The following is a 21,385-nucleotide window of genomic DNA, read 5'->3' as shown; positions in this document are numbered from 1 at the left end:
ACCCTTCCCACACAAATGTCTACATAAATCTTGAAATAGTTGCTTCTGGCAATTCTTCTGGTAAGTAAGATGAAGTGCTGCAGAAGATGAAGAAAGGGATGGAAATAAATAGGACTGTGTAGTACAATTTCTCCATTCACTGGTAAGTGCAGAAGATAATGCTGGCACCTCAAATACCACCTCCTTGGAGCATTCCTGCTCCTAAAAAGACTCAATTTCAAGAAGAAGGCCCTGATCAAATATGACTCCTGAGTCCTGCTGGAAGAAGAAGACTCACCGGATTAAATAGCTCTTAACTCCTGCTGGCAAGTTGTAAGTCAAAAGGCAAAATCTTGGACCACAGTGTTTAATAGAAATTGGCTCTCTAGTTGGCAGAGGTATACACTATGTCTAATCAGGGACCACAATGCAAGTCGGGGTAACCCAGTTACACTCCCTAAAATAGACTTTGCTCACCCCCTGGTAGCTTGGCACAAAGCAGTCAGGCTTAATTTAAGAGGCAATGTGTAGGTGTTACTGCAGCACGGGAATGCAGTAACACAGTGAAAGACACCACAAAAAGACTCAACACCAGGTTGGAAAAATAGATAATATTTAGCTGATTAAAACAAGATGACAAAAAATAATAAGTAGATCCTGAGACTTAGGTGAAATCAGTGCATATAAGTTCAAAACAGTAGTTATCTGGTCATGCTGGACCCGATGTCACAAATTCAGGCCCAGTGCTATGGAGCATGGCCACCAGTAAGGACCTACTTGGGCCCACTTAACACATTACCTTAAATTTCGGTGTGTGATATGCATGGTGTCAGTTCCAAGAAGCTGTGTGGTGAGGCTCAGCAGTGCTTAGCATCACTTTCCCTGATTGCGTGAAGTTTTGCGGCGAGGCATTGCAGGGCTTGGCTTTACTGTGCATCGGTTCCAATGGGCTGGGAGCTGCAGGATGAGGCTTTGCGGGGCTTGCGTCACCCGGCGCCAATTCTGGTGAAGCTGCACAGTGTTGTTTTTCAGGGCTTTGCAGTGGTTCAGATAAAAACCACAAAATGCAGAGCACCTTAGTCCTTATTCCAAGGGCCCGGGACTGGGGTAGCAAGATAACATGCCCTTGGAGATTCATGAGGTCAAGGATATAGAGAGCAAGTCCAGTCCCTTCATTTGAAGTCCTCAAGTCCCCTGACTTGCCCTCTCTGGCTCTAGACATTCTACAGGAGGTTTTGTAGCCCTTTGTTTGAGGCAAGGCACTATTCTGGAGTTTCAGCTCGTCCCAACCATCTAGCAGAGGAAGACCCATCTGCCTGCTGATGGATCATTGGTATGCAAATGTCACACCCAAGCTCTCTTTGTGTGGGGCTTTCTAGAGGGATTACACAAAGCCTCGCTGTCAACAACCCCAAACTTGTATTCTGAGACAGCAAGAGGCACAAAATAGTTAAAGTAAGACAATGGCAACTTTCTAAAAGTGGCATTTTCAGACTTACAATTTAAAATCCAAATTCACGATCCGTTGTGATTTTAAATTGTGAGTCCAGAGACACAAAGCTCCATATTTCTATCTTTTTCTATTCAGAAAGATGCTTACCAATGTTATCCTATGGGAGAGATAGGCCTTTAAATAGTAAAAAATGAATTAAAGAGTTGTTCATTATCTGGAGATGTTAAAGTTGAAAGTACATGTTGAACAGGTTAAATCCACTGCACCCTTCCCTTTGGGCTAAATAGGGCCTATTGTAGGGGTGATTAACATGTTATAAAAAGGAAGGTTTGGGCCTTGCAAGTGGGTACACTTTCCAGGTCAAAAATGTAGTTTAAAAATGCACACACAAGCTCTGCAGTGCAGGCCGGAGATATGTTTGAATAGCTGCTGTAGTGAGTGGCACAATCAGTGCTGTAGGCCCTCTGATAGCATTTAATTTACAGGCCATGAGCACATATTGTGTACCTTACTAGGGAGTTACAAGTAAATTGAATATGCCAATGATGGAGAAGCCAATGTTAGCATGTTTGGAGTATAGAGCACATGCACTTTAACACTGGTTAGCTGTGGTAAAGTGACCAGAATTCTAAAACCATAAAAAATAAGGTCAGAAAATTAGGAGGAGGAAGGCGAAAAGTCTAGGGATGACCCTACAGAAAGGGCCATTTCCAACAGTGTTCAAGGAAATCTGTTTTCCCCACCAAATGACTTTGTTATATATGAAATCCAGGATGTTTTTCACTCAGAGTTTGGAACCGAAACCAATGAGCTTCTGCAGGAGCTCTACAATGGTGTACCTAACTTTCAGGGACTCTTGCATAGACTTTAAACTTCCCCATTTTGAAGATTTTGTCTTATACTTCAGAGACAAAATTTCATGGTGCGAACTTTGACCCAGGTGACTCTGGTAATGTATCTGACCTCCGCTCTCTTAAGGTCAGCCTGAAATCGCACCTAGGACCTGTTTCACCATGACCTATTCTTTTTGATTGACATTTAGGTTTTTCGTCACTCCCTTTGCCCTAAAGGTTGAAACATTCATATAAAGTCGTTCAGGATGACTGGTTAGTGTGGACACTGCAAGACGCTTGGGGCCTGATTACAACGTTGGCGGAGGGGATTACTCCATCCCAAATGTGACGGATATCCTGCCTGGTATCAGGGTAAAAACCAGGATCATAAGAAGGCTCAGTACTTTAATTGCAAAGCCAATGAGCACCGAACTGGAGACCCCATCTGTTCTACAAAACATCCCCCTAGCCCACCTGCAGCTCCTTCTGCAGTAGTAAGTCTTCAGATGGGATCCCAGGTGTGCCAAGACCATGTCAGAAGGCACACAGAAGCAACTTTAGTCTCTAGGAGTGGGGTGGGTGTAGCTGTCTTGGCTGTCTGGCCCATGAACATGGAGAAGTACAGACAAGAGCCTCATATAAATGGGATCAGAGTTGAATCACTGAGGGATACAGGTGCAAGTGTCACTGTGATGACTGAAAAGCTAATATCCCCAAAACAGTATCTGACGAGTGAGACCTTCACAGTCATCAATGCTAACAACCAAGTTGGGTTCCATCCCATGGCAATGGGGTACTTCGAGTAGGATGGGTTACTGGCCAAAAGGAGTTGGTGGTATAGTCTGCAAATCCTATAGCCTGTCTGCAAGGAAATTATCTGTGTGTAAAAACGAGTGCACAATGCAGAGCACAGTGTGAAAAAGAGGTATTGGGGTCTGGAATAATGGACCAGCCTCCAAGAGAAAGGGTAGGAAGTCTGGTTAGCAAACGTCTGAACAGCCACAAGCTCAGGTCCTCTCTCCTCTAGATTCAAACTGGTGGTGGTGGATCAGGTCACCAGGTACCCTGAAGCCATTCCCCTTAGAACTACCAGTGCTCCTGCAGTTGCCAGGGCCCTCTTGCGTATCTTTATAAGAGAGGGATTTCCTAAGGAGGTTGTGTCAGAGAGAGGTAGTAACTTCATGTCTTGTTAACTAAAGGCCACGTGGAATGAATGTGGGGTGTTACACAAGTTCACCACCCCATATCATCCACAAACCAAGTATTTAGTTAAGAGATGGAGCAAAACCATGAAAGGCATGATCTCAGGACTCCCTGAAAATCTAAGAAGGAGATTGGATGTCTTTTTGCCATGCCTACTTATCGCCTAAAGAGAAGTGCTACAGAAGGGAGTAGCAGTTCCCCCTTTGAACATCTGCCTGGTCATCCTGTAAGGAGACCATTGTGCCTAGTGAACGAAAGGCTGAGAGAAACCTCTCAAAGAGCCTAAGCAAGGCATAGTGGATTATGTACTTGGCACTATGTTCAATGATGGCTGCGTATATGGAGAAAGCATCCAAAAAACTTTGAGGCTAGTCAAGAGCTCCAGATGTTTGGTATCACCAAAAGGTTGCACTGGTGGAGTTCCAACCAGGGCAGAAGGTGTGGGTACTAGAGCCACTGGCTCTTAAGGCACTACAGTACAAATGGAGAGGCCCTTACCCTATAATTGAAAAGAAAGTTGAGGTCACCTACCTGGGAAAACTAGGCACTAGAAGAAACCCTTACAGAATCATCTACCTATAAACCCTAAAACCTTTTCTATGATAGGGCTGATGTGGCCATGTTAATGGTCACTGATGAAGGGTAGGAATTAGAGAGTGAGTATCTCCCTGACCTCCTCTCCCGCAGTCCTAAAGATGGGACAGTTGATGGAGTTGTATTTTCAATCACCCCTGGTCAGATTAACTGATGTGTTCAAAATGTGGACCCTGATGGCAATAGGTCTGTCAAAAGTAATCTACATAGACTGACCAAGTGAAGGAAAGCATCAGGGGTGAAGTCAACAGGATGCTGGAGTTAGGGGTGATTGAACTCTCTGACAGTCCCTGGGCCATCCCAGCAGTCCTAGTCCACAAACCCTATTCCAAGGGTTGTAAACCAGAGCTGAGGTTTTGTGTGGACTATAGAGGTCTTAATAATGTCACTAAGACAGATGCAGACCCTACTTCAAGGGCAGAGGAACGTATTAACCTTTGATTTAATATCAGAGTACTGACAATTTTGTCCTACTCCTGGAGTAAAAAAAAAGTCTGAATTCTCGTCCCCAGATGGACTTCATCAATTTACAGTAATGCCATTTTGTCTAAAGAATGCCCCTGCCACCTTCCAAAGTTTGGTGAACAAAGTCCTTGCTGGTTTGGAAGCCTTTAGTGCAGAATATCTTGATGGTATTGATATATTTACCTCCACTTGGCACAATCACCTTACAAAGGTCCTTGAGGCTCTGTGAAGTGAAGGCTTCACTACCAAGGCACTCAAGTTCCAGATAGAGTGGGGATTGGTTGTATATTTGTACCACCTTGTAAGTTGGAGGCTCTTGTAACCCAAGATCCAGACAAATGTGGACTGGATAGCTCCAAGCACCCAGACTCAAGTCAGGGCATTCCTTGGCTCTACTGGGTACTACATTAGGTTTTTAAAGGGGTATGGAACCGTTGTGCCCCCCTCACACAATTGACACCAAGAAAGATGCCAAAGAAAGTAAACTAGAAAGTGAGCTGTCAAAAGATTTTTGATACTCTGAAGGAAGCAATGTGCTTAGCAGGAGGTTACTCCTCAGAGAGCAGTGTTGGAGTGCCATTGAAATGGAAGCCTCTACTGTGGATTGGTCCCTGAAGAAGTTGAGACCATTCCTGTTTGGTTCTCACTTCCTTATTCAAACTGACCACAGCTGATGTAAATAAAAGGTGAAAACTCCAAACTGTTGATGTGGTCCATCACTCTACAGGGAATGGACCTTGTAGAGAAGCACAGACCTGGGACTGACCAGGCCAATGCAGATGGCCTGTTTCAGGGCTTTTACACTTATGAAGTTGATGAAGACTCTCTTGGGAAAGGTTTGTCTCATTCTCTTTTGTTTGGGGATTGAGCAGGAAAGTGACCCTTTTGACAGGACCCCTCAACCTTTTTGCCTGGTATCGGATGCATTTTTGACAGAAAATTAACTGCCCCCAGAGCCAGATCTCTTCAGCTAAACTATACAATTGTTCCCCAATTGGCAATACCTTTGGCACCATGTACATCCCTAGTAGTTGGTGCCCCAGGTACCTGAGGCGTGGGCCCCAATGCATTGCAGCATGTACTGTGCCACCATAAGGGACCCCTCACCTAGCTCATGCAAACTGCCATTGCAGGCTGCATGACTTTGTGCAGCTAAAAGTCAAAACACAGTGTTTCACACAGCTTGCGTGCCACACCCACTAACACTGCATGCAATAAATGTAAGTCAGCCCTACACCAGGCCTTTCAGCCATAAGGCAGGGTGCATTAAATTACATGTGTGGATATATCTGCAAGAGCAGATTTGCCCCTGCTATGTCTTTGTTGTTTATAGATATAGTAAGGGATCAGGGAAGCCATTTTAAGTACATGTGCTGGACACTGGTCATTGCGAGTTCCCCAACTACATGATGGCTTCACTGAAAGAAGGGATGTTTGGTATCAAACATCTCATATTAATAAACTAACAGTGATTCCAGTGATGGATTTATTAACACATGCGCCCAGAGGGCAACTTGGAGGTGTCCCCTGAAAAACCTTTCAACTACTAGTGTGCTGTTTGACTAGTCTTAACCAGCCTGTCACCATAGACAAGTTTCTGACCCCCAAGGGCAAGAGCTTACGTTCTCCTGGTGGTCAGGAACAAAGCTTGCTCTGACAGGGGTTTTACACACCCCTTCCAACAGAACGACCTCCAAGGCAGTGTCCTCAGAAGTGTGGGGATGCCAAACCCCACAACCAGGGCCCATTTGGCACCTAGGCAGGTGGGAAGAGTATTAGTCAGAGAGGTGTGTCCACCTCTCAGGGCAGTTCCACCCCTAAAGTGAGCTACCTGATGTGGACACAAATTTTGAAAGTCTGCCATCTTGGTGATGGCAGAAATAAGAACCCTGGGAACAGGAGTATGCCGACTTCCCACAGGAAGTAGTCATATAAGGGCATAGTTACCCAGGGATGTGTAACCCATTAGCTACTGCACTATAGCCGCCTAATGCCCCTAAATCCAGTGTTATGGGGAGCCTCTGGCACCATACAATCAGGTCCTGCTGACCTGAAAGAAGAAGAAGGGCACTGAATCAAAAGCAAGAACAGAAGATCAGCAACTGACTCTGCACCAACCCTGCCAGGAAGCCTGCTGCCCTCAACAATCGCAACAAAGACACCTCGTCCTTAAGCTACTTGTGCCTCCACAAGCCTGGGAGGACTGCCAGCCTTTAGCCATGAACTCGAGTGGAGTAGTTTAGCCATGCCCCTGCATCTTGCAGGGACCCAAAGAAAAACTGTGAGGATACCCAGACCACCAAAGCCGATGACAGATAGCCCTACTGTACCTAAGACCCCTAGCCCAAGTTGAAGTGGACCAACAGTGACAGCGTGGTCCCCAGACCCTCCAGAAATAAAGCACACCTTGGGTTTGCCAACTGTGGGCTTCTCAGCGACACCTGCAACCTCCATCTGCAGGCCACCCTCTACCACGAATGACACAGTGACAAGAAAAAGATGCCTCAGGACGCCTTTGAAACTGGTCATCCCATAGAATGACCAAAGGTCTCCCCACATCCCCCAGCCTCATGAGACCTGAGCCCACTTGTTAGTTCAACCGGAATGGATTCCCATTCCCCACATTCAACCCCTTTCTGCAGTCCCTCTCTACTGCCATCACCTGTGTCAGAATCCCCATGCCTCGGGACACCTCTGCACCAGGCCGCCCTTTCCCCAGGAAAATAGGACCAAAGATATTCTCATGTCCCCAAGCATCGCAAGACCTGAACCCCCCCTGCTGGTTCAGGTCGACTGGCCCCCAGTCCCAACCTGCAGCAACTTTGTGACCGGACCGATCCACATTGATTTGTAATGGGAATCAAGAGTTTAGCTTAGCCTTTGGCTTGCAAACCTGTTCCGCCGGCACCTAGTGACTTTTAACCTACTTAGCGTGCTCTGGTTTACCTTGTTTATGTAATTATTTGTTGGCTGACATGTTTATAGTTAGGAAGACGTTTTAGTTTCATCTTTTCAGTGCCACTCTTTAAAGGTGGCACTATCAGCATCAAAGTTAAATGAGATACATAGGTTTTCACATCATGTACTTTCTCACTTTTGTGTGACAGCAACGTAATGTACCTTTTCAGGGAGTTGTTTATATAATTTCTGCCCAAGCATTCCTTCTTATCTATTGGTCGGGAATATACCTGAATTGAGGGTACTATAATATCTGTGTAAATACATCTCATGCAGACAAGATAATCAGAGGGACTCCTCTGATTACTATTGATGCTATCTATGCTACACGTTGCCTTGATGCTGACCTAGTGTTGTGTCCCCACGTAGTCTGATCTAGAGACCTCATTCCAAGGTAGCGAGGGTTGGGGGCTCTTCTCATAGACATGGTACTTGCATATTAGGTTTAACACACCTAGCTCTATTTAGGTCAGAGATTAGGTTACTCATGCTAGTGTTTTAGGACCTACTTACATCTATTTCATATTTCATGTAATTGAAAGATGGCGGGTGTCTTTGTATTCATGACTCTTACTTTTACCATTCTGTTCCTTGCATTGTTCATTATCCTAATCACTGCAGTCCATGCAATTTATAGTAGATTGCAGTCTTGTTAATAAAACCTATTGAATCTTGACTGCATCTCCTTCATTGCTTGTGTGTATGACTGAGACCTGTTGCATATGTGAGAAAAGGGTTATCTCCGTTCAACCAGGACCTCCCTGAGATGTCACACTCTTGAGTCCTTGCGTAAAGGCTGCCACAAATCACTTTTTAATGTTTGAGTTTTTAGTGAGGTATTGCCTGTGAGCCGGGAGGGTTGGGCCGACAATTACGACTTGTTGCAGGATTGAACTATTTGCCTACATGCAAAAGTGCTATCTCTTAACCAGCCGTCTTGCCTAGAGCAAGAGTCAAACTACGACATGGTGCCACCAATAATGGTGTTTAGGCACTGATTTACGGATACCCTGACCATCACTGTCTCACACACAACAGGTACCATAAGCACCATTCTACGGAGACGTCCGTGGCCTTAGGGAAGATCCTCCTCAGCTGACTAGGGAACACCCAACTAGGCATTAACACTACACCTAGTAGCACATGTCTTAACAGACGAGAATGGGGATACCACATTCATCGTAAAAGCTAATGAAGCTTAACAAACAGAAACATTCTACTCTTGGGTCACCTTTCCTGTGGAAGACCAAAGATCATACACCTTTCACACATACAGACATGCAACATACTACAACGGTACCACACATACCAGTATCCTCAAATTTCGATTACTTATTAAGAACATCAGAACTGGTTTAATAGCACCCTACCACATATAATACAACCCAGGAGATGAGGGGGGTCATTCTGACCTCGCCGGTAAAAGGCGCTTACCACCGGTAAGAAGACCGCCATAACACCGCCGCGGCCGCGGTAAACCGCCACGGTCATTCTGACCCGCAACTTGCAAACCTCCAAAAACCCGACATCCACAAAAGTCCGCCATACCAAAGGTCAGCGAAAAGATGGCGATGACCAAACCTCCACCGTCACGCCAACAGAAATCCGCCCACACTATCACGACACACGAATCCACGCGGCGGTCTTTCAAACACGGTATTCCATTGGCGGTACACACCGCCGCGCTCCAAATACACACACACATGGAAAACTCAGCCACATTGGTCATTTTGAAACACACACACCTGATACACATACTAACACCACTCCCACACACCCAACACAATATAAAACACACACCCACATCACCCACAAACCCCTACGACCCGAAATTATTGTCGAAGGCTAGAGAGAGAGCACAGAATAGACAATCCCACAACACAGAGGCACACAACACCATCACCCACACAGAATCCACGCACCAAACACCACACACCACTACACGCACCACACTCATCACCACAAATGCCACCCCACACCTCATCCACACCTCCCCATGGCACCCCAAAGACACCCCAGGTTCACCGATGCAGAACTCAGGGTCATGGTGGAGGAAATAGTCCGTGTAGAGCCCCAGCTCTTCGGGGCACAGGTGCAGCATACCACAATTGCCAGGAAGATGGAGCTATGGCAAAGGATAGTGGACAGGGTCAACGCGGTGGGACAGCATCCACGCAATCGGGATGACATAAGGAAGCGCTGGAACGACCTACGGGGGAAGGTGCGTTCCATGGTATCAAGGCACAACATTGCGGTGCAGAAGACTGGCGGCGGACCCCCACCTACTCCCCCAGAATTCACAGCATGGGAGGAGGAAGTCTTGCACATCCTGCATCCTGAGGGCCTCGCAGGAGTAGGCGGAGGAATGGACTCTGGTAAGTCAAATCTTCACTACTTCATTCCCCCCACCCCACCTGCATGCCAAATCATACCCCCACCATCACCCCCACCCCCATCACACCAACCCCTTGCAAATGGCTCACCATCACAACCCACCCATCCCAACACCAAGCCCTGCATGCGACCACAAAGCATGGACACCCATCATCAAAGCATGCCCACTGCACACACACATCACCCCCACAAGCCACCCTCACAAAAGCCCCCACAAGGGAATGCCTGCACTTGGGTACACGGACACCCACCCATCACACAAAATGCCACACACAGAAGCAATAACCATACCTTCATACCCCTGCAGGACCCGAACGCCACCACACCACCACGGAGGGTACAGAGATGTCCATCCCACCCCCAGAAGAGGCCCCCAGCGATGACATCAGCTCTGTCTCCCTGGACCCAGATGACCAGCTCGGCCCATCGGGGACCTCTGGACAGTTGGTTCCCCACAGACAGCCACAGGCTACACCAGACCCAACCCCTTCTGGGAACACCAGCACAGCTCCCACCCAGCGGGCCCATGCCTCTGTCTCCAGGACACGTCAATCAGCGGTGTGTCCACCACTACAGGGCATCCAGGTTGACCCACCACCCCAACAACAACAGGGACCTGGGGGCAGTGGTAGTGGGCACACCGTCCAGGGGACAGAGGCCCAGGAACACAGGGGAACTGGGAGGGCTGCTGTGTGACAGGGGGGGGACAGGCCCAGGGAACCCACTCTCCAAGAGGCCCTCTCCTCCATCATGGGAGCTTACCACCACTCCCAGGAGACGATGGCGACGATACTGGCCAGGTTCCAGGAGATCCAGGCACTGCAGGAGGAACGGTACATGGGGTTCAAAGAGGAACTGAGGAACATCGGTTCCGCAATGGGGACCATCGTCGTGGCCCTGAACCAGATAGTCATCACATTGCGGGACCATGTGGCACCCCAAAGGGCCCCTGTCACTGGCCCAGGCCAGGAACAGCCTACCACCTCCGCCGGCGCTAGTGGACAGGAGGCCCCCACACAACAACAGGCCACCAGAACCCCACCTCCTGCAGAAGAAGAACCACCCCGCAAGCGGAACCTGAGATCTCACAAGAAGACAGAGTAGGATTGCAAGACCCCCGCCAGCATAAGATACCCCCTGATGTCATCCCACTGTCCCACATTGTCACCCTGTCCAACCTTTAACTGCCCCTGCTCCATCTTTCCACAGGCATATGGACAATGCACCTGTGCGTCTGAGAACTGGACTCTGCCATGGAAATTACTCCACCCCCACCCATCACCGTTTTACAATCATGTACCTATATGTAGCACTTAAAATAAATCACTCATTGCACTTAAAATAATAGGAGTCTGCTTGTATTCTTAACAAATGTTTTACACATAACGGTGCAATAATGTCCAGTTACTTTGTGATGACAACATACCAATTTCAATAAGCTTTAGTCCATGGGCAAACAAAGCAGAAGTCACGCAGTGGGTCATACAGCTCTGAAAAGGGAAGGGAAAGTCACAAATCAGTTAACAGGAACTGGGGGGAAACACAGACAGTAGAGACGCATGAGGCCTTAAGTAAATGTAAAATGGCGTGGGTGATTCTTACCTGTGTGCTACTGAAAATATTGTTGTATGACTGTATCCCTGTTGTCCGCGTCGTCCCCGTCGTCTTCCTCCTCTTCACTCTCCACAGGCTCCACAACTGCTACAACACCACCATCTGGACCATCCTCCTGCAGAAAAGGCACCTGGCGTCGCAAAGCAAGATTGTGAAGCATACAGCAGGCCACAATGATATGGCACACCTTCTTTGGTGAGTACATTAGGGATCCCCCTGTCATATGCAGGCACCTAAACCTGGCCTTCAGGACCCCGAAGGTCCTTTCTATGATCCTCCTAGTTCGCCCATGGGCCTCATTGTACCGTTCCTCTGCCCTGGTCCGGGGATTCCTCACTGGGGTCAATAGCCACGACAGGTTGGGGAAACCAGAGTCACCAATTAGCCACACACGGTGTCTCTGTAGCTGTAACATAAGGGATGCTTCTATTTCGCATGATGTACGCGTCATGCACTGACCCAGGGAACTTGGCATTTACATGGGAGATGTACTGGTCAGCCAAACAGACCACCTGGACATTCATCGAATGATAACTTTTTCTGTTCCTGTACACCTGATCACTTTCTTTGGGGGGAACCAAGGACACATGGGTCCCATCAATGGCACCAATGATGTTGGGGATATGTCCAAGGGCATAGAAATCACCCTTCACTGTGGCCAATTCGCCCACCTCAGGGAAAATAATGTAGCTCCGCATGTATTTCATCAGGGCAGACAACACTCTCGACAAAACCTTTGAAAACATAGGCTGAGACATCCCAGATGACATGGCCACTGTTGTCTGAAAAGACCCACTTGCCAAAAAATGGAGTACTGACAGAACCTGCACCAGAGGGGGAATCCCTGTGGGTTGGCGGATGGGGGACATCAGGTCTGGCTCCAGCTGGGCACATAGTTCATGTATAGTTGCTCTGTCAAGCCGGTATGTAAGTATGATATGTCGTTCTTCCATTGTCGACAGGTCCACCAGCGGTCGGTACACGGGAGGATTCATCCTTCTCCTCGCAAGTCCCAGTGGACGGTGCCTAGGAAGGACAACATGGAGCACAGAGTCAAGCAACTCACAGGTTCGTTCACACAGCTTGCACAGTACACGAATCGCTATGCATTGTAAGGCTTGTATGAGTGGCAATGCAAGGCCTAGGCCTGTGTGACGCAGTAAAAATTATGCCATGTGGGCCCTTGAAATGGCGGCTGCCTGACCTGTGAAGTGTGACAGTGGGATGTGAGGTCAATGCGCTGGCGTGGCACACCGTGGCGGTAGGCGGTCGAAAACCCGGTGCTAAGCCGCATTGGTTAACATTGAACCCTATGGGTTTCAGTAGCCAATGACGATGTGTGCCGGAGGTCGCGGTACGCACCGCGGCGGTACGCACCGCCGCAGGCGTGGCCGCCATTTTCTATCTGATTAATCACTCGAGACCTGATCATCAACAGGAGAGGACCTATACTGAAAGTGCTGCTTGCGACCTCAGTCTGGGAGATACAATGGCTGCTGCGACTGGGGAAAGGGCCCCTGTCACTCCTGAAGAATTGGAGAAACTTATTGATGGGGTCCTCCCCCAGTATGCGCTACTCTACGGTCCTCCAGACCAACATGTTAGTACATAGGGTGCACGTTGAATGGGCTACGCCCGTGTTGAGTGGGGTGGATGTAAGATGGTGGGGAGGGGAGCGAATGAGGAGTGCAACGCACGAAAGATGAGAGCATGTGCCACATGGCAAGGTTGGGGAGGGGGGGGCCACTCACATTGACCAGGCAGAAAAGTAATGAGATTTCCTTTACCACCCTGTACATGTCACATAGGTCAGCGCCCATCAGAAGATTGACATTTGGCGTGCCATTGCCAAGGACGTCTGGGCCCTGGGGGTCCACAACAGACGGGGCACCCACTGCCGAAAGAGGTGGGAGGACATCCGCCGCGGGACCAGAAAGACCGCCGAGTCTCTGCTGGGGATGGCCTCCCAACGTAGGAGGGATGCCAGCCGCCAATTGACCCCCATGATGTCCCGGATCCTGGCGGTGGCCTTCCCCGATTTGGATGGGCGCGTGAGGACATCACAGCAGACACAAGGGGGTGAGTATCAGCACATTATGCTATCTTTGCGCGCAGTGAAGGTGTCTGGGTGGGGGAGGAGGGCTGTGGCTATCTCTAGGCCAGGGCGCATTCTGTAGGCTAGGCCCCTCCGTTAGGCCTGGCCCTGTGCCCCCGCCCCCCACCTCTGTTGGGTGCCAATTACAGCTATCCATGGTCCGGCCTCACCCATGTGTGCATTTGTCGTCCATAGACCTGTAGGCCTAGTCACAATAACTGAGTAGTGTACCCCGATTGCACGGCCTAGTGCAGGGGGCTTCTGTGTCTGTCCTCTCCGCCAACGGTGTTGCCAATGCATGCACTCAACCTGTCTTCATTTCTCCCCCCCTTTTCTTTGTCTTCCTGTTCATGTGTGCATTAGCATCATCAGGCGGAGGAGAAGTGGCATCGGCGCATGAGGGAGCTGCATCTCACATGGCCCCCGAGGGCCATGCAACAGACTCCGAGTACACCAGTGAGACGGAGGGCGAGTGGAGATCCACAACGGGGACCCGTGGAGACGTCAGCGACACCGACACGTCCTCGGAAGGGAGCTCCCTTGCGGTGGCGGCAACATCCGTGCCCACCGCCACAACAGGTACAGCCGCCACCCAGCGCACCACCGCCGCCCTCCCAGCAGCCCCTCAGCCTTCGCTCCGTGCCCGCTCGCCCAGGAAGGTGGGCATCTCCTTCGCCCCAGGCACCTCAGGCCCTGCCCCAGTTACCCCTGCTGCCCTCAGTGAGGAGGTCATTGACCTCCTCAGGACGCTCATTGTTGGGCAGTCTACCCTTTTGAATGCCATCCAGGGTGTAGAAAGGGAGGTGCATCGGAGCAATGCATGCCTGGAGGGCATTCATTCGGGTCAGGCTGCCCATCAGCGATCGTTCAACGCTCTGGCCTCAGCACTGACGGCAGCCATTGTCCCTGTCTCCAGCCTCCCTCTTCTGACTCCCTCTGAAGAACCAGAACCTTATGGGCCTGGCGGCGCAGGGTACGCCTGAAATCTCCTTGGATTCACCTGCCTCAACTAACAGAGACACGGGACACTCTGTCAGGCGTAAAAGATCAGATTTTATTAGCTGCAGCTAGTACAGTTGTCCAAGAAGTACACAAGGTATGTTCTCAGGAGACTGCCCCTTTACTTTGTGGCGCACAATCTTATATACCGTATAAAAAACATTTATTAACTACATACACTCCCAGAACACATAGAAAGGAGCCAGTAAGAATAATGTAAAGATAGAACAGAGCCAATAGAAATGTCGGAAAACAAGACAGCACCAATAGAAGGAATTGGAAAACAAAGTATCAAGTGACTTAAGGTTGCCTCCCCTCCAGCTGTGTTTGTCACCCCTCCCTTGAACTAATTCATTAACCGATCCACAACGAAGTTGCATGTGGTGCGATAAGTTTGTGTGCGTTTGGAGGACAGTTGTGAAATGAGAGAATACTAGCAAAGGACAGCGAAGGCCAGACGATAAGATAAGATCGGCGGAGAATAGTGTGAGCCTACAGATAGTTGAAACAAGGATTAGAAAACCAGACAGGGATTAGTGTACTCGGTCAGACCTTAATACCAGCCTTGTAAAGATAGAGGCAGAAGGCTGTTTTGAACACCATGTTGCAGAATAAGCAGAAAAGGCAGAATGGACTTCGTTCGCTGTGCTGCCTGAGTGAAGGCAACATAAAATGGCGGCGGGCCACAAAATGGCGGGTCGATACGATCGTATTAAAAATCGAATTTCCTCACCTCCACCCAGTCCCAGTCTCCTGTTCCTCTGCCTATCCCATCCACACCATCAGACCAGCCTGCACACACCTCTACACCCAAGGGCAGCTCATCCAGACATAAGCACCACAGATCCCACAAGCATTCACCCAAGCAACATCCAGATGCAGACATGCCAACAGTCACTACCACCTCTGTGTCCCCCACCTCCTCATCTCCCTCCTCCCTCCCTGTGACGTCTCCACTCACACCTGCATGCACACCACCATCAGCCAGTACTTCCATCACCAGCACACCCTCCATTACCGTCCACACACGTGCAGTCACCACCCCCACTGCCATTTACACATCCCCTGTGTCCTCTCCCAGTGTGTCTGTCACCCCCTCTTCCAAAACACACAAACGCAGGCAGCCACCCACCCAACAGCCATCCACCTCACCACAGCCTACGTCACAAGCACCTGCACCCAAAGACAGCACACTTGACTCTGCTACAACCACATCCTCTTCCTCCACTCCCATACCCACTACACCTACCCGTCCCTGTCCTTCCAAAGTGCTTTTCCTTTCCAACTTTGACCTCGTTCCAACCACTGACCCACCCCCTCCATCTGGTAAGAGTAAAAAAAGCACCTCAGCCACCACCAGCCCTGCATCTACTATGACCATAGTGCAGGGCTATTGGAGTCCACCAGCTCCTAGGGCAGGAACATCGGCCAGCAGCAAGGGGACAGCCAGCCCACCCCCTGGGAAGAGGACAAAAAAAACAAAGGGCCGGCGCGACAAGCCTGAGACGGCTGCCACCAAGGACAGTAGCCTTGCCCCGTCTCCTGCCACATCAGCAAAGGGAGGCAAGGGCCACAGAGCTTCAGCGAAGGAGGGCAAGGGCAGCAGGGCGGAGAAGTCAGACAGCAGGCGAGCTGCCCAGGAGGGCCCCACCAGCCCCATTCCGGTTGTGACAGATGACACCCACGGGCCCAGGACTCCATCACAGGAGGGCCCGCGACCGCAACGTCGGATGGCGAGTGAGCGGGAAGTCTTGGCCAGGTCTGGCTCCCTAGCAACACAGGACAAGCACCGCTGAACAGGGGCCCGCCGTGAGAAGAACCGCTGAACAGGGGCCCTCCGTGAGAAGAACCGCTGAACAGGGGCCCACCGTGAGAAGAACCGCTGAACAGGGGCCCGCCGTGAGAAACACCGTTGAACAGGGGCCGGCCGTGACAAGAACCGCTCCGCTGGGCCCTTCATCTCAAGCACCGCTCCGCTGGCCACCGCCGTCTCAAGCACCGCTCCGCTGGGCCCTTCATCTCAAGCACCGCTCTGCTGGGCCCTTCCTGTCAAGCACCGCTCCGCTGGGCCCTTCATCTCAAGCACCGCTCCGCTGGGCCCTTCATCTCAAGCACCGCTCCGCTGGGCCCTTCCTGTCAAGCACCGCTCCGCTGGCCACCGCCGTCTCAAGCACCGCTGGCCCATTGACAGTGCCGGTTCTGTGTCGAGCAGGGCTTCACGAAGCACTCTGGGCACCATGCCTCCTCCATTAACAGTGGAGTCAGTAATCCATCTGATGGACTGTGGCTTTGCACTCCCCAGGATGGTATAGTGGGCAATCCACCCACTGTAGAGACTTGTGAGACTGTGGCTTCGCACTTCCCAGGATGGTATAGTGGGCAATCCACCCACTGTAGAGACTTGTGAGACTGTGGCTTTGCACTCCCCAGGATGGCACAGTGGGCAATCCACCCACTGTAGAGACTTGTGAGACTGTGGCTTTGCACTCCCCTGGATGGCACAGTGGGCATGGAGGCCCCTCGTGGATCTGGCGTCGTAGACTCATGTGGCTGAGGTGCCCCCCCTTCCTTTCCCCCTGAGGTGCCTGTAGTTTTATTATCTGATGCCCCAGCAGTGTTCTCTCCAATGGTATCTGGTCTCCTGTGTGGGCTTTGCCCCTGTGTTTGTGCACATTGGCCCACGGACTATGGAACTTTGACAGAATGGGCAGGACTTATTGCCTATGTATATATTTTTTACTATGTTCATTCCTTATTTTGTATCTTTCATATTGCATATTTCCCATAACTTCGATGGAGCTATATTATACATATATTTTAAAGATCATTTTATTTGTGTCTTTGCATTATCCCGGTGGGTTTGGGGGGTGTCACTCTGACTTGTTGCTCTGCATTGGTGTGTAGGTATTTGGGGTGGGGGGGTGGGTGTATGGCGTATGTGTGTGCCTGTAAGCTTTCCTCCTCCCCCCTCCCCTGTGTCGTAGGTGCAGTACTCACCGTTGTCATCTGCGCCGGCGTTCGTACTCGTGGTAGATGAGCAGGTAGACAATAGCTGGTAGGATGTTTAATTCGGGTTCCATGCTGTCCTCCGTCCTCGTGGAGTGTGTAGAGGTGAGCGTTTTCCCGTTCGTAGTCTGTTTCCGACGTGTTTTTATCGGCGGGGCTCCCGCCCCGGAAAAGGTGGCGGATTGGTGAGTTGTGATAGTGTGGGTGGTACATTGTCTGCCGCCTGCCTGTTGGCGGTGACCGCCGCGCTGTTTGTCTGTCCCGCCGTGGCGGTCGGAGTGTTAAAGTGGCGGGCTGTGTTGGCGGTTCCCGCCAGGGTCAGAATCCCATTTTTTTTACCGCCTGCCTGTTGGCGGGTTGGCCGCCGCTTTAACACCGACCGCCAGGGTTGGAATGACCCCCTAGGTCCCTTAGTTAATGAAGGACCGACGTGGGCTATGTTTGCCACGTATACACCTCATCCAGGTGCACAAAACACACAGACCGCTGATCTGTGCAAACTATACATTGAGCTAGTAACACTATATAGATGACTTGTTCAGTTCGTAGTGTGAACTCTGAACACAACACCAGTACATTCAGCACCAGCAGCACCTCCTGGATACCAATTGGCTACTACTGGAATTAATCCACAAACAGCACATTCTATCATGGGTACAGTACCCACAGAATGAGACAAAATCCTGTTCTGTATAGCCCAGAAAACTAATCAGCTGGAAGCTGTGTTTACCCATACAGGACCACAGGAAAAACAGAATTCTTACAACGTGCTTGGCCTTCTTAGTGGTTTCCTCAGCAGATGACTGTATTACATGGGGTATGGTCTTCGCTGCAATTTATACTACCACACATGGTACCCCAACATTTGCCAATTTAATGGAAGTGTTAGAACAAATTCAGAATGAGCATGGGGCTGCACCAGCCCTAGATTTGGGGGTGAAATTGATAAATAACTTTGACAGAGTCTCCTCAATTATACTCAGTAACATTAAAGGGGAAGAGGTAGCATTGGCCATACACCAGCGGCTCCGAGAGATTCCACACCTGGAACAGGAGAAACAGCTACGGAAAAGTATTTCCAATACCTATACTATTATAGGACGGAATAGTTTGGGAGTCAAGCCAAAAAAGTCTGAAATTCAGAGTACCACCCCGGAGGAAGGTACTAAACAATCACATGAGGGTTCTGAAAAGTGCTGGGTTAAACAAAAACATATTAAAGACGGACAAAGTCAGAGAGCAGATTCTTCACACCTGCAGAACTCAGAAAGGAGATGTAGGCAGTCATTATGAACACAGCGGTAAACACCGCCGACCGCCATGGTGACGGTGAACAGAAGACCTCTATTGGCGGTGAACAGATACCTGCCATATAATGAACCAAAATTCCGAACCCGCCAAAAATGACCAGTCCACCAATCACCGCCAGGACCCTGTTATTCAGACACAATAGTTGTTCAGACAGTAGTTGTTCAGTACTTAGTTGTAGAGACTTTTTAGTTGTTTAGCAGTAGTGGTTTAGGCTATAGTTGTTTAGGACCTAGTTGTTCTGTCACATATTCACTATCCTCAGAGGAAACACAAGGAACAACCATGTCATCCCATGTAAGTCAACAGCAGGTGCCCAAACGGACCCTCAGGCCAAGATATGGGACTGGAACCCCTGCCAAAAACAAGGCCCCCTCAAATAAGTGACTCTGCAACAATCTGCCCACCAACCATCCCACAAAATTAACCACCTAACAGTGCTAACAATCAATAAGGATTCATGTAAGCATTGATGGACCAGTCAATACTTACAACAAGGCTGCCACCATGTTGGCATTGAGGACAACCACCCATGACCAACTGCCATCACTGTAATTTGCACTATTCAATCCCTGCCCCAAATAAAACACATGTCACACATGTAACACTGTCCCCTGTCATAATGTGTGAACAAAGTTAATAATGGGTGCAACTGGCTGAGAACTACTTTATTTGTTATGCGTAGCATGAAAGTACACCTGTGTGCCTAACTGTTATCACACAATTGAACTACTAAATTGTATTTGGTACCATGCAGATCTGGACCCAGTTGCAAATAGTAGATTCAAACCCCCCCCTAGATGACAAAGCACACTGACAGTATGTTTCACAAACACCAATGTCAGCCCTTAGTCCCACATAGTTACTGGAAGTAGAGTTGTATCAGTTAGCTCCTGGAATTTATATCTTCCCCTTCCTCATCATCACCATCACTCTTGTCTCCTCTCTGAGGAAGCTGGTCTGGATATATAGCACCATGCTCCAAGAGGGGGATAGAATTTCTCACTGCCACGATGTGTAGCATGCAGCAGGCCACCGCTATTCTACACACCTTTTCAGGCCCATAGGCCAGGGAACCCCCAGAGACATGTAGACAATGAAATCTAGCCTTTAGTAGACCTATTATGCGCTCTACCACCCTCCTAGTACTTCCATGGGCCTCATTGTAATTCCTCTCTGCATCTGTCCCAGGATTCCTCACTGGTGTCAGGAGCCAACGAAAGTTGGGATAGCCAGAATCACCTAGAAAAATGTGCAAAACAGAGCAGTCATTGTCTAGCCTCTGAGCCAGACAGCATGGCTGTCTGCTAGGTGGCAGTTACTGACAGAAACATGTGCATATGATTCACCCTCTGTCCTTTTGTAGTTGTTCCATCTTATGTGGCACACTACTATTCCTCAGCACAAAGGAATCATGGACTGAACCAGGGAACATGGCATTCACATATGAGATGTACTGGTCTGCTGTACATACCAATTGTATGTTCATGGAGTGAAAGTTATTTCTGTTTCTGTACACATGTTCATTGACTCTTGGGGGTATTATAGATATGTGGGTGCCATTGATGGCACCTATCAGATGGGGTATGTTTGCAAAAGCATAGAAGTCAGATTTGATGGCAGGGAGGTCAGTACTTTGGGGAAACCTCACATATGACTGCTGGTGTCGTACAGATGCATTTAGAAATCTTGTCAGTATCATGTTGAACATTGGCTGTGAAAATCCTGCACCCATGTCCACTGTCACTTGAAATGAGCCTGTGGCCAGGAAATGGAGTGCAGAGAGCACCTGCACTTCAGTAGGGATGGCATGCTGATTACGATTTGCCAGAGTCAGTGCAGGATCCAGTAATGCATAAAGTTCGAGAATAGTTGCACGGGTTAGTCTGTATTTGATTATGATGTGACGCTCCACTATGGTCCGCAAATAAACAAGTGGTCTGTACACCGATGGGTCTCTTCCTCGCCACAAGGGTCAGTACCTAGGAGGGATTTGAAACATGTGTGAGGAACACACATACATCTGCACACATTGTCATTCATTGTGCACTGCTGACTTGATTGTAGGGACTCAAAAGTAAAATGTGTTTGACAGATTTTCAGCTAGACCATAACGAGTGAACAGGGTTTGTTACGTGTGGTATTGTTCATGGTCACATGCATAGGTGTGTTAGGTAAAAAATAGGGCCTGCATTGTGCAAATATCATTTTTTATTAATGCGTGGTTAAGGCAAAAATGTCTGCCACCTGTAATCCAGAACTGTCGTTGTGGAAGTGACCTCATACTGCTAGCGGTTGACGTAACAGCGTAAGGCGGTGTTTACCGCTGTTCGCACAGTCATTGGTTAACATGGATGCCCATGGGGAATCATGGCGTATCAAGATCGCCGCCGGCGGTGACGGTGCACACCGCCATGCTATGTACACAAATTCCTCACCCCAACTTCACTTGACTCCCTGATCTTGTGCGACCAGATACTCCAC

The sequence above is a fragment of the Pleurodeles waltl genome, chromosome 2_1 (assembly GCF_031143425.1).
Source record: "Pleurodeles waltl isolate 20211129_DDA chromosome 2_1, aPleWal1.hap1.20221129, whole genome shotgun sequence".
Lineage (NCBI taxonomy): Eukaryota > Metazoa > Chordata > Amphibia > Caudata > Salamandridae > Pleurodeles > Pleurodeles waltl.
Note: the sequence above shows the minus strand (reverse complement) of the source record.